The sequence below is a fragment of the Bufo gargarizans genome, chromosome 4 (genome assembly GCF_014858855.1).
Source record: "Bufo gargarizans isolate SCDJY-AF-19 chromosome 4, ASM1485885v1, whole genome shotgun sequence".
Lineage (NCBI taxonomy): Eukaryota > Metazoa > Chordata > Amphibia > Anura > Bufonidae > Bufo > Bufo gargarizans.
Window position 1 is genome coordinate 226177446 of NC_058083.1, and position 15002 is coordinate 226192447.

Consider the following 15002-nt stretch of genomic DNA (forward strand, 5'->3'; position numbering starts at 1 on the left):
CAGACCCAGGCCAGAAGAGCTCGGTTTGTCATAAACACTGCCTTCCTACCTAGTAGAAACTGTCTAAAGGCCTTCTGTGCCTAACTAATGGGCAGACACTCTTTTTCTACTGTTTTCTGAGTGACCATAACATGCTCTCGCACTCTTTGATTCTTGCTCTTATGCTTAGGCCTTTTCTTGTACTGCTGCAGCTCTTGACTGGACTGTTCGCATAGTTGTTCCCATTCATGATCGTGTTCAGACCCTTTCTGCTTGGCTTTGCGGCTCTCCTTCAGCAGAGCACGCTTGCCCTCCCTCGCTTCTTTTTCAGCAGTGGTTTCTTCAGCATTGGCCTCAGTTTCAGAGTCTTCCCACTTCGGCAGACCTCTCTTCAGCCTTATCCTTGGTCTCTGGAACATCCGAGGATTTCTCCCACTTCAAGACCTCGGCCTTAGCTTCTTCGGCCTCTGTTTCTCCATTCACTTTATTAGCCTTCTCATCCTCCACGGACATTGCATCATATCTTTGCCTTCTTAACTCCTCCTCTTTCTCATCAAGGTTGGAGCTCTTGGGGACATCGGGATCTTCACCAGACTTGTCCTCTTCTGGCAATCCCTCTAAAGGTTCACCCAGGATTTTGTTCCCCATTTGTTTAGGCTCTAGGAGAGCCATCTCACAGTAGTAGACACCATCTGCATACGGGTCGTTTGTCTCCTGGTATTTCTTCTCCAGCAGACTTCTGGCTTCTGGAAGGCACTGACGGCAGAGGGAACATCTTTTATGACCAGGTCCTGGCTACTCATTGCTACGAGTCTCTTGGCTTCTGTATCCACATAAGCCCCATCAACTGGTTCAGCAGATACATCTTCCATCTTCTCTGCCTTGGCCGGCACCCTAACGCTACCATCTCCAGACCCATTTTTAACAGGCTCTGACATAGACTTCTTCAACTCATAGACGTTCTTCCCGACATCATCTTTTCAGCTCATGAGATCTTCCATCTCTGTTCTGAGTTGCTTGTTCAGCCTCTCACATTCACCTCGCTCCTCAAGCACTTCTTCAAGGGATCGAGCCACGGAGAGGGCCTCCTGTTCCAGATGCTCTTCACTCTGCTCTGCTGCAGCTGATGTAGGAGTATCACCATTCTCTTTTGGACACCCTGTGGGGGTTCCACCCAGGGTCCCTTTAAGCACTTTCTTTGTGTCTACTGCAGTCTTCTTCAATGACTCTGTGAAGACAGCTAGTCCCTTCTCTATCATATCTAGGGACCGTGTGGAGAGAGAGAAATTTTCATGATTGCAGCTGTACTGACGTGTCAGGTCATCTACCCCTGCCTGGGCATGGGTCTCGGACTACTAGGCTGCCGTCTCCCCACTCAGCTCTCGTCACATCAGGTATAACTGTCGTCTGGTCGCTACTAGAGTTGAGCGGACACCTGGATGTTCGGGTTCGGCCGAACTTGAAGAAAAGGTCAGGTTCTGGACCCGAAGCCCATTGAAGTCAATGGGGACCCAAACTTTTGGCCACTAAAATGGCTCTAAAATAGCCTGGAAAGAGCTAAAGGGCTGCAAAAGGCAGCAAAATGTGCTTAAGAGCATGGCAAATGCTCTGCAAACAAATGTGGATAGGGAAATGAATAAAAAAAAACATAAAGGACCTTAAAAAAGAAAAAAATTAGGAATGATGTAGGAGGAAGAGGTTGAGGAGGCGGTGAATGGGTGGATGTGGAGGTGTAGGCTCACATGGCGGTCTAGGTGGAGGCGGCGGCGAAGGTGGAATAGGTAGCCAACACAGATGTGTGTTATTTAGCATTTTTACATAGGGGTATCCCCCAAAATATTGGGACATATAAAAATAAAAAAAAAGTGCACTTGAGTACAAGGATGGATGGTTGAGGCTGTTAGAGCTGTCTATTCTGCACAAGGTACAGACAAGTCTTGTGGGATCCAGTCCTGGTTCATTTTAATGAACGTGAGCTAGTCCACGTTGGCTGTGGACAGGCGGCTGCGTCTGTCTGTAATGACGCCTCCTGCCGTGCTAAATACACGTTCAGAGAGCACACTGGCTGCAGGGCAGGCCAGCACCTCCAAGGCATACAGGGCAAGCTTTGGCCATGTGGACAATTTGGAGACCCAGAAGTTGAATGGGGCAGAACCATCAGTCAGTACGTGTAGGCATGTGCACAGGTACTGTTCCACCATGTTGTTCAAATGCTGCCTCCTGCTAACACGCTCCATATCAGCAGTTGGGGCCAGTTGTTGCGGCGAGGTGACAAAGCTTTCCCACATGTCGGCCATGCTAACCCTGCCTTCTGAGGTGCTGGCACTGACACAGCTGCGTTGGTGACCTCTTCCTCCTCCACTGCCTTCGCCTTGTGCTTCCATTTGTCCCGCAGCGTCAGTCGGGAATGCGCTCAGGAGCGCGTCTACCAGCGTGCGCCTGTAGTCGCGCATCTTCCGATCACGCTCCAGTGAGGGAATTAAGTATGGCACATTGTCGTTGTAACGGGGATCCAGCAGGGTGGCCACCCAGTAGTTAGCACACGTTGAAATGTGGGCAACTCTGCTGTTGTTGCGCAGGCACTGCAGCATGTAGTTGCTCATGTGTGCCAGGCTGCCCATAGGTAAGGACAAGCTGTCCTCTGTGGGAGGCGTATCGTCTGCGTCCCCCTTATCCCCCCAGCCACGCACCAGTGATGGGCCCGAGCTGCGTTGGGTGCCACCCCACTGTGAACATGCTTTATCCTCATCCTCCTCCTCCAGTAGTGGGCCCTGGCTGGCCAAATTTGTACCTGGCCTCTGCTGTTGCAAAAAAACTCCCTCTGAGCCACTTCTAAAAGACTGGCCTGAAAGTGTTAGAAATGACCCCTCTTCCTCCTCGTCCTGGGCCACATCCTCTTCCATCATCAGTGTTTTCTAAAGGAGACATAGAAGTGGTATTGTCACGCTGTTAACGGCGTCATAGCCACTGGGCATGTTGGTGGCGTACTCAAAACAGCACAACAGGGCACACAGGTCTCGCATGCAGGCCCAGTCATTGGTGGTGAAGTGGTGCTGTTCCACAGTGCGACTCACCCGTGCATGCTGCAGCTGAAACTCCACTATGGCCTGCTGCTGCTTGCACAGTCTCTCCAGCATGTGCAAGGTGGAGTTCCACCTGGTGGGCATGTCGCATATGAGGCGGTGAGCAGGAAGGCCGAAGTTACGCAGACAGCCAAGCGGTGGCAGGATGAGAACGCCGAAAGCGCGCACAGACGGCCCGCACTTTATGCAGCAGCTCTGATATGGGGTAGTTGAGAATGAATTTCTGCACCACCAAATTCAGCACATGCGCCAGGCAAGGGATGTGCGTCAAACCGGCTAGTCCCAGAGCTGCAACGAGATTTCGCCCATTATCGCACACCACCAGGCCGGGCTTGAGGCTCACTGGAAGCAACCACTCGTCGGTCTGTTGTTCTATACCCTGCCACAACTCCTGCGCGGTGTGGGGCCTGTCCCCCAAACATCAGTTTCAGAACGGCCTGCTGATCTTTACCCCTGGGCTGTGCTGAAGTTGGTGGTGAAGGTCTGTCGCTGACCGGATGAGGAGGTGATAGAAGAGGAGGAGCAGGCTGAAAGGGATTTTTCATAATCTTACTTTTGATACATCACAGATTAGACATATATTATACAAGCCTAATCTCTTGTGGAATGCAGTACCTCGCATTAACATATCTCACAACCTCTGCCAGTCCTGGACACAATAGCAGCCTGCCTGAACAAAAGGCCATTTAACATCTCACATCACATACAATGACAGCAACTTATTCAACTTATTAGCATGTAGAGAAAACCTGTTCAATGTAAAATAACCCTTTTCATGTATTGTATATAGCAGATACCAGTATTATTTAGCAAAGTTTTAACTGTATCTTGACAAACATGTTTCCCAAGGCCTGCTAAGAACTACCAGGATTGTTCCAATTGGATCTTGAGAGACAATATGCTCCCACCCCCAATAAGCCCTATAAATATGTGCTGGGAAATAAAGATTGCAGATATTTAACAACCTATGTTGAGTCACGGTTGATATTTGTCTCCTGATCAGAAGCAAACCGGATATTCGTTGCACAGGGAAATATTCACGGGTTGGAGGTCTGATGCCTTATCATATAACCATCATAAACCTGCCTGAGAAAAACCGCTAACAGAGGCCGAGTAGGAAGAGGAGGCAACAGGAGGCAAAGAATGATGCCCTGCGATCCTTGGCGGCGGAAGGATGATAATTGGTTGTGCAGGGAGGGCACGGCTCTCCTGGATAAGTAGTGGAGGCTGGGAACTACTTACTGTGGGACAGCAAGCGACATGAGCTGTTTGAAGCTGTCGGTCTCCACCAGCCTGATTGACAGCATTTCAAAGGCCAGTAGTTTAGAAATGCTGGCATTCAGGGCCAGGGATCGAGGGTGGCTAGGTGGGAATTTAGACTTTCTCTCCAAGGTTTGTGAGATGGAGAGCTGAACGCTTCCGTGTGACATGGTGGAGATGCTTGGTGACGTTGGTGTTGGTGGCACATCCTCTGTTTGCTGGGCGGCAGGTGCCAACGTTCCTCTAGAGGCGGAGGAAGAGGCCGAGGCAGCAGCAGAAGAGGGAGCAAGAGGGGCCTGAGCCCTTGGTTTTGAAGGTGCTTACTCCACTGCAGCCCGTGTCTCGCATGTAGATGCCTGGTCATGCAGGTTATGCTAAGGTTCAGAACGTTAATGCCTCGATTCAGGCTCTGATGGCACAGCGTGCAAACCAGTCTGGTCTTGTTGTCAGCACATTGTGTGAAGAAGTGCCATGCCAGGGAACTCCTTAAAGCTGCCTTTGGTGTGCTCGGTCCCTGGCCAGTAGCAGGCAAACTGTTTTGGCGACTGCTGCTCTGCTTTGCACCCTGCTCCCTCTTTTGCTACGCTGTTGGCTCGGTCTCACCACTGCCTCTTCCTCCGAACCCTGTAAGTCAGTAGCACGACCTTCATTCCATGTGGGGTCTGGGACCTCATCGTCCCCTGCATCATCTTCCACCCAGTCTTCCTCCCTGACCTCCTTTTCGGTCTGCACACTGCAGAAAGACACAGCAGTTGGCACCTGTGTTTCGTCATCATCAGAGACGTGCTGAGGTGGTATTCCCATGTTCTCATCAGGAAACATAAGTGGATGCCCTTGGGAAACCCTGCCAGCAGAGTCTTCAAACAGCATAAGAGACTGCTGCATGACTTGAGGCTCAGACAGGTTCCTCGATATGCACGGGGGTGATGTGACAGACTGATGGGCATGGGTTTCAGGCGTCACCTGTGTGCTTTCTGCAGAAGACTGGGTGGGAGATAATGTGAACCTGCTGGATCCACTGTCGGCCACCCAATCGACTATCGCCTGTACTTGCCCAGGCCTTACCATCCTTAGAACGGCATTAGGCCCGACGAAATATCGCTGTAGATTCTGGCTGCTACTGGGACCTGAGGTAGTAGGTTCAGTAGGATGTGTAGCTGTGGCAGAACGGCCACGTCCTCTCCCTGCACCAGAGGCTCCACCAACACCACGACCATGACCGCGTCCCTTATTAGATGTTTGCCTCATAGTTAGCGTTCATCAAGCAGATTAAAAAGTGGTTGAGTCTGTTAAAAATAATTATCCGCCAATAAAAACCCTGATGTAGGGTATTGCACTCAAATTTTTTGTTGTTGAAAACTCTATATGACAGCGGTATTTGTGGCCTGAATTTCACAGTAACTTATGCACCTCTAATCCCAGATGTGCAGTATATCAGAGGTTTGTTTTTAACCCCAGTAAGCAAAAGCTGTATTTGTGGCCTAAATTTCACAGTAACTTATGCACCTATAATCACAGATGTGCTGTATATAAAACACAGTGTTTTTTCCACCCCAGTATGCGAAAGACTTATTTATGGCCTAAAATGAACAGCCCCTTATGCACCTATAATCCTAGATGTGCACTATATGAAACAGAGTTTTTTTTTTTCACCTAGTATGCCCAACCCGTATTTCTGGCCTAAATGTGACACTCACTTATGCACCTATAATCCTAGACGTGCACTATATGAAACAGATGTGTTTTTTTCACCCCAGTATGCCCCGTTATGCGAAAGCCGTATTTCTGGCCTAAATGTGACACTCACTTATGCACCTATAATCACAGATATGCAGTATATAAAACCGTGTTTTTTCCACCCCGGTATGCGAAAGCCGTATTTCTGGCCTAAATTGAACAGTCCCTTATGCACCTATAATCCTAGATGCACACTATATGAAACAGAGTTTTTTTTTTTTTCCACCCAGTATGCCCCAGTATGCCAAAGCCGTATTTCTGGCTTAAATGTGACACTCACTTATGCACCTCTAATCCCACATGTGCAGTATATCAGAGGTTTTTTTTAACCCCAGTAAGCAAAAGCCGTATTTGTGGCCTAAATTTCACAGTAACTTATGCACCTATAATCACAGATGTGTAGTATATAAAACACAGTGTTTTTTCCACCCCGGTATGCGAAAGCCGTATTTCTGGCCTAAAATGAACAGTCCCTTATGCACCTATAATCCTAGATGTGCACTATATGAAACAGAGTTGTTGTTTTTTCACACAGTATGCCCCAGTATGCCAAAGCCGTATTTCTGGACTAAATGTGACACTCACTTATGCACCTCTAATCCCAGATGTGCAGTATATCAGAGTTTTTTTTTAACCCCAGTAAGCAAAAGCCGTATTTGTGGCCTAAATTTTACAGTAATTTATGCACCTCAAATCCCAGATGTGCAGTATATGAGAGGTTTTTTTTTAACCCCAGTAAGCAAAAGCTGTATTTGTGGCCTAAATTTCACAGTAACTTATGCACCTATAATAACAGATGTGCTGTATATAAAACACAGTGTTTTTTCCACCCCAGTATGCGAAAGCCTTATTTCTGGCCTAAAATGAACAGCCCCTTATGCACCTATAATCCTAGATGTGCACTATATGAAACAGAGTTGTTGTTTTTTTCACCTAGTATGCCCAACCCGTATTTCTGGCCTAAATGTGACACTCACTTATGCACCTATAATCCTAGACGTGCACTATATGAAACAGATGTGTTTTTTTCACCCCAGTATGAGAAAGGCTACTTTCACACTTGCGTTCGGGCGGATCCGTTCTGAACGGATCCGCTCATAATAATGCAGACGGAGGCTCCGTTCAGAACGGATCCGTCTGCATTAAAATGGCAAAAAAAAAGCTAAGTGTGAAAATAGCCTCGGACGGATCCGTCCAGACTTTCAATGTAAAGTCAATGGGGGACGGATCCGCTTGAAGATTGAGCCACATTGTGGCATCTTCAAACGGATCCGTCCCCATTGACTTACATTGTAAGTCTGGACGGATCCGCACGCCTCCGCACGGCCAGGCGGACACCCGAACGCTGCAAGCAGCGTTCAGCTGTCCGCCTGTCCGTGCGGAGGCAAGCGGAGCGGAGGCTGAACGCCGCCAGACTGATGCAGTCTGAGCGGATCCGCTCCATTCAGACTGCATCAGGGCTGGACGGCTGCGTTCGGGTCCGCTCGTGAGCCCCTTCAAACGGAGCTCACGAGCGGACACCCGAACGCTAGTGTGAAAGTAGCCAAAGCCGTATTTCTGGCCTAAATGTAACACTCACTTATGCACCTATAATCACAGATGTGCAGTATATAAAACCGTGTTTTTTCCACCCCGTTATGCGAAAGCCGTATTTCTGGCCTAAATGTGACACTCACTTATGCACCTCTAATCCCAGATGTGCAGTATATCAGAGTTTTTTTTTAACCCCAGTAAGCAAAAGCCGTATTTGTGGCCTAAATTTTACAGTAATTTATGCACCTCTAATCCCAGATGTGCAGTATATCAGAGGTTTTTTTTTAACCCCAGTAAGCAAAAGCTGTATTTGTGGCCTAAATTTCACAGTAACTTATGCACCTATAATCACAGATGTGCTGTATATAAAACACAGTGTTTTTTCCACCCCAGTATGCGAAAGCCTTATTTATGGCCTAAAATGAACAGCCCCTTATGCACCTATAATCCTAGATGTGCACTATATGAAACAGAGTTTTTTTTTTTTTCACCTAGTATGCCCAACCCGTATTTCTGGCCTAAATGTGACACTCACTTATGCACCTATAATCCTAGACGTGCACTATATGAAACAGATGTGTTTTTTTCACCCCAGTATGAGAAAGCCGTATTTCTGGCCTAAATGTAACACTCACTTATGCACCTATAATCACAGATGTGCAGTATATAAAACCGTGTTTTTTCCACCCCGGTATGCGAAAGCCGTATTTCTGGCCTAAATGTGACACTCACTTATGCACCTCTAATCCCAGAAGTGCAGTATATCAGAGTTTTTTTTTAACCCCAGTAAGCAAAAGCCTTATTTGTGGTCTAAATTTTACAGTAACTTATGCACCTATAATCACAGATGTGTAGTATGTAAAACAGTGTTTTTTCCACCCCGGTATGCCCAACCCGTATTTCTGGCCTAACTGTGACACTCGCTTATGCACCTATAATCCTAGATGTGCACTATATGAAACAGATGTGTTTTTTTCACCCCAGTATGCCCCAGTATGAGAAAGCCATATTTCTGGCCTAAATGTAACACTCACTTATGCACCTATAATCACAGATATGCAGTATATAAAACCGTGTTTTTTCCACCCCGGTATGTGAAAGCCGTATTTCTGGCCTAAATTGAACAGTCCCTTATGCACCTATAATCCCTGATGTGCACTATATTAAACAGAGTTTTTTTTTTTTTTTTCACCCAGTATGCCAAAGCAATATTTCTGGCTTAAATGTGACACTCAATTATGCACCTCTAATCCCAGATGTGCAGTATATCAGGTTTTTTTTTTAACCCCAGTAAGCAAAAGCCATATTTGTGGCCTAAATTTCACAGTAACTTATGCACCTATAATCACAGATGTGTAGTATATAAAACACAGTGTTTTTTCCACCCCGGTATGCGAAAGCCGTATTTCTGGCCTAAAATGAACAGTCCCTTATGCACCTATAATCCTAGATGTGCACTATATGAAACAGAGTTGTTGTTTTTTCACCCAGTATGCCCCAATATGCCAAAGCCGTATTTCTGGACTAAATGTGACACTCACTTATGCACCTATAATCTCAGATGTGCACTATATGAAACAGATGTTTTTTTTTCACCCTAGTATGCCCCAGTATGAGAAAGCTGTATTTCTGGCCTAAATGTGACACTCACTTATGCACCTATAATCACAGATGTGCAGTATGTAAAACAGTGTTTTTTCCACCCCGTTATGCGAAAGCCGTATTTCTGGCCTAAAATGAACAGTCCCTTATGCACCTATAATCCTAGATGTGCAGTATATGAAACAGAGTTTTTTTTACCCAGTATGCCCCAATATGCCAAAGCCGCATTTCTGGCCTAAATGTGACACTCACTTATGCACCTCTAATCCCAGATGTGCAGTATATCAGAGGTTTTTTTTTAACCCCAGTAAGCAAAAGCTGTATTTGTGGCCTAAATTTCACAGTAACTTATGCACCTATAATCACATATGTGCAGTATATAAAACCGTGTTTTTTCCACCCCGGTATGCGAAAGCCTTATTTCTTGCCTAAAATGAACAGCCCCTTATGCACCTATAATCCTAGATGTGCACTATATGAAACAGAGCCTAAATGTAACACTCACTTATGCACCTATAATCACATATGTGCAGTATATAAAACCGTGTTTTTCCCACCCCGGTATGCGAAAGCCATATTTCTGGCCTAAAATAAACAGTCCCTTATGCACCTATAATCCTAGATGTGCACTATATGAAACAGGGTTTGTTTGTTTTTTCACCCAGTATGCCAAAGCCGTATTTCTGGCCTAAATGTGACACTCGCTTATGCATCTCTAATCCCAGATGTGCAGTATATCAGAGGTTTGTTTTTAACCCCAGTAAGCAAAAGCCGTATTTGTGGCCTAAATTTTACAGTAACTTATGCACCTATAATCCCAGATGTGCAGTATATAAAACACAGTGTTTTTCCACCCCGGTATGCGAAAGTCGTATTTTTGGCCTAAAATGAACAGTCCCTTATATAGATGTGCACTATATGAAACTGAGTTTTTTTTTTCACCCAGTATGCCCCAGTATGCCAAAGCCGTATTCCTGGCCTAAATGCGACACTCACTTATGCACCTACAGACGTGGACAAAATTGTTGGTACCCTTTGGTCAATGAAAGAAAAAGTCACAATGGTCACAGAAATAACTTTAATCTGACAAAAGTAATAATAAATTAAAATTCTATAAATGTTAACCAATGAAAGTCAGACATTGTTTTTCAACCATGCTTCAACAGAATTATGTAAAAAAATAAACTCATGAAACAGGCATGGACAAAAATGATGGTACCCCTAGAAAACACAGAACATAATGTGACCAAAGGGACATGTTAATTCAAGGTGTGTCCACTAATTAGCATCACAGGTGTCTACAACCTTGTAATCAGCCATTGGGCCTATATACAGACGTGGACAAAATTGTTGGTACCCTTTGGTCAATGAAAGAAAAAGTCACAATGGTCACAGAAATAACTTTAATCTGACAAAAGTAATAATAAATTAAAATTCTATAAATGTTAACCAATGAAAGTCAGACATTGTTTTTCAACCATGCTTCAACAGAATTATGTAAAAAAATAAACTCATGAAACAGGCATGGACAAAAATGATGGTACCCCTAGAAAACACAGAACATAATGTGACCAAAGGGACATGTTAATTCAAGGTGTGTCCACTAATTAGCATCACAGGTGTCTACAACCTTGTAATCAGCCATTGGGCCTATATATATGGCTCCAGGTAATCACTGTGTTGTTTGGTGATATGGTGTGTACCACACTCGACATGGACCAGAGGAAGCAAAGGAAAGAGCTGTCTCAAGAGATCAGAAAGAAAATTATAGACAAGCATGTTAAAGGTAAAGGCTATAAGACCATCTCCAAGCAACTAGATGTTCCTGTGAGTACAGTTGCACATATTATTCATAAGTTTAAGATCCATGGGACTGTAGCCAACCTCCCTGGACGTGGCCGCAGGAGGAAAATTGATGACAAATCTAAGAGACGGATAATCCGAATGGTAACAAAAGAGCCTAGAAAGACTTCTAAAGAGATTCAAGGTGAACTTCATGCTCAAGGAACATCAGTGTCAGATCGCACCATCCGTCGTTGTTTGAGCCAAAGTGGACTACATGGGAGACGACCAAGGAGGACACCATTGTTGAAAACGAATCATAAAAAAGCAAGACTGGAATATGCCAAACTACATGTTGACAAGCCACAAAGCTTCTGGGAGAATGTCCTGTGGACAGATGAGACAAAAATCGAAGTTTTTGCCAAGGCACATCAGCTGTATGTTCACAGACGAAAAAATGAAGCATATCAAGAAAAGAACACTGTCCCTACTGTGAAACATGGAGGAGGCTCTGTTATGTTCTGGGGCTGCTTTGCTGCGTCTGGCACAGGGTGTCTTGAATCTGTGCAGGGTACAATGAAATCTCAAGACTATCAAGGAATTCTAGAGAGAAATGTACTAGCCAGTGTCAGAAAGCTTGGTCTCAGTCGCAGGTCATGGGTCTTGCAACAGGACAATGACCCAAAACACACCGCTAAAAACACCCAAGAATGGCTAAGAGGAAAAAATTGGACTATTCTAAAGTGGCCTTCTATGAGCCCTGACCTCAATCCTATTGAGCATCTTTGGAAGGAGCTGAAACATGCAGTCTGGAAAAGGCACCCTTCAAACCGGACACAACTGGAGCAGTTTGCTCATGAGGAGTGGGCCAAAATACCTGCTGAGAGGTGCAGATGTCTCATTGACAGTTACAGGAAGCGTTTGATTGCAGTGATTGCCTCAAAAGGTTGCGCAACAAAATATTAAGTTAGGGGTACCATCATTTTTGTCCATGCCTGTTTCATGAGTTTATTTTTTTACATAATTCTGTTGAAGCATGGTTGAAAAACAATGTCTGACTTTCATTGGTTAACATTTATAGAATTTTAATTTATTATTACTTTTGTCAGATTAAAGTTATTTCTGTGACCATTGTGACTTTTTCTTTCATTGACCAAAGGGTACCAACAATTTTGTCCACGTCTGTATATGGCTCCAGGTAATCACTGTGTTGTTTGGTGATATGGTGTGTACCACACTCGACATGGACCAGAGGAAGCAAAGGAAAGAGCTGTCTCAAGAGATCAGAAAGAAAATTATAGACAAGCATGTTAAAGGTAAAGGCTATAAGACCATCTCCAAGCAACTAGATGTTCCTGTGAGTACAGTTGCACATATTATTCATAAGTTTAAGATCCATGGGACTGTAGCCAACCTCCCTGGACGTGGCCGCAGGAGGAAAATTGATGACAAATCTAAGAGACGGATAATCCGAATGGTAACAAAAGAGCCTAGAAAGACTTCTAAAGAGATTCAAGGTGAACTTCATGCTCAAGGAACATCAGTGTCAGATCGCACCATCCGTCGTTGTTTGAGCCAAAGTGGACTACATGGGAGACGACCAAGGAGGACACCATTGTTGAAAACGAATCATAAAAAAGCAAGACTGGAATATGCCAAACTACATGTTGACAAGCCACAAAGCTTCTGGGAGAATGTCCTGTGGACAGATGAGACAAAAATCGAAGTTTTTGCCAAGGCACATCAGCTGTATGTTCACAGACGAAAAAATGAAGCATATCAAGAAAAGAACACTGTCCCTACTGTGAAACATGGAGGAGGCTCTGTTATGTTCTGGGGCTGCTTTGCTGCGTCTGGCACAGGGTGTCTTGAATCTGTGCAGGGTACAATGAAATCTCAAGACTATCAAGGAATTCTAGAGAGAAATGTACTAGCCAGTGTCAGAAAGCTTGGTCTCAGTCGCAGGTCATGGGTCTTGCAACAGGACAATGACCCAAAACACACCGCTAAAAACACCCAAGAATGGCTAAGAGGAAAAATTGGACTATTCTAAAGTGGCCTTCTATGAGCCCTGACCTCAATCCTATTGAGCATCTTTGGAAGGAGCTGAAACATGCAGTCTGGAAAAGGCACCCTTCAAACCGGACACAACTGGAGCAGTTTGCTCATGAGGAGTGGGCCAAAATACCTGCTGAGAGGTGCAGATGTCTCATTGACAGTTACAGGAAGCGTTTGATTGCAGTGATTGCCTCAAAAGGTTGCGCAACAAAATATTAAGTTAGGGGTACCATCATTTTTGTCCATGCCTGTTTCATGAGTTTATTTTTTTACATAATTCTGTTGAAGCATGGTTGAAAAACAATGTCTGACTTTCATTGGTTAACATTTATAGAATTTTAATTTATTATTACTTTTGTCAGATTAAAGTTATTTCTGTGACCATTGTGACTTTTTCTTTCATTGACCAAAGGGTACCAACAATTTTGTCCACGTCTGTATAATCCTAGATGTGCACTATATGAGACAGATGTTTTTTTTTTTCACCCCAGTATGCCCCAGTATGAGAAAGCCGTATTTGTGGCCTAAATGTAACACTCACTTATGCACCTATAATCACAGATGTGCAGTATATAAAATATAGTGTTTTTTTCCCCCCGGTATGCAAAAGCCGTATTTCTGGCCTAAAATGAACAGTCCCTTATGCACCTATAATCACAGATGTGCAGTATATAAAACACAGTGGGCCAGATTTATCATGACTCTGACAGCTCACTCCACTTTCACATATGGCTAAAGTCAGTTTTAGCCAAGTCAGATTTTTTACAGATTTAGGACTGTAATAAATGTGGTTTGACGGTAGCAGTTTATTCGTCAGTAAGCAGCTTTACAAAAGTCGCACGTTTTTATGAAAAAGTCGCATGTTCTACTAAAAAGTCTCATAAGCGTGGTCCTCACTGGAGTGAAATTGCAACTTTTTTGTGACTTTTTAAATAGTCCCAATAGTAAATCTGTCTAGAGATATAATCACATTTGCAAGCCCGTGTGTGTCAGGCCCACACATACTGTATACTGGCTAGCAGGGGCGGATTAAGTGCATGATAGGCCCGGGTCTGTCTACCCAATTCGGGCCCCCCCCCCCCCCCCTCCATTTTAGTTTTAGTTTTTTTTTCTATATGAAGAGGCTGCGGTGCTTCGTAAGCGCCAACGTCTCTTCCTAGGCAATATGACATCGTTCACATGGTCTAGGTGCAGCTCGGTCTCATCTGAGTGATTGCGGCTGAGCTGTAATACCGAGCGCAGGGCTATCAAATGGACAGCGCTGTGCTTGGTAACGAGCAAAGAGGCTGCAACGCTCACTGGGACATCGCAGTCTCCTCAAACAGCTGATTGGTGGAGGTGCCAGGAGTCAGACCCCCACCATCTCATAACTCTCTGTGTACAGATGTCATAGATGTTACCTGCAGTCCTATGTAACACCCCACATAACACAGTGAACTATTGTGTTATGTGGGGTGTTACATAGGACTGCATGGAACATCTACTACATTATCTGTACACAGAAAGTAATCGCTGTTATCTAGGCTGTTACATAGGACTGCAGGTGACAAATACAAATTTTAGTTGCCAAATTTAAAATACATACGATTATGATAAAAAAAGACTTGGAGGAGAAGATGAGACGCAGGTCACAGTAGTGAGTTAGCTCTATATATAGGAGAATACAGCACCACATACCTGTTACATCCAGTGACATCTCCTGTCATGTAGATCCTCTCTTTCATCTTCTCCTCCGTTTGACCCAGACCGCCATGACAAATTCTTTCAGCCGCATCTCGTCTCTACAGAGTTTGTTACACAGACACGTTAGAATTCTCATAATTGGGGTCATTTATCAAACTGGTGTAAATTTCAACTGGCTTAGGTGCCCACAGCAACCAATCAGAATCCAACTTTAATTTTCCAAAGGAGCTGTGAAAAATGAAAGCTGGAATCTGATTGGCTGCTATGGGTAACTAACCCAGTTAT

At 44.7% G+C, this 15002-nt stretch overlaps 1 pseudogene; it reads right to left on the minus strand.

Moving 5' to 3' along the window:
• Window positions 1-339: 339 nt before the first annotated feature.
• LOC122935333 lies at window positions 340-836 on the minus strand (annotated as a pseudogene).
• Between the last annotated feature and the right edge of the window lie 14166 nt (window positions 837-15002).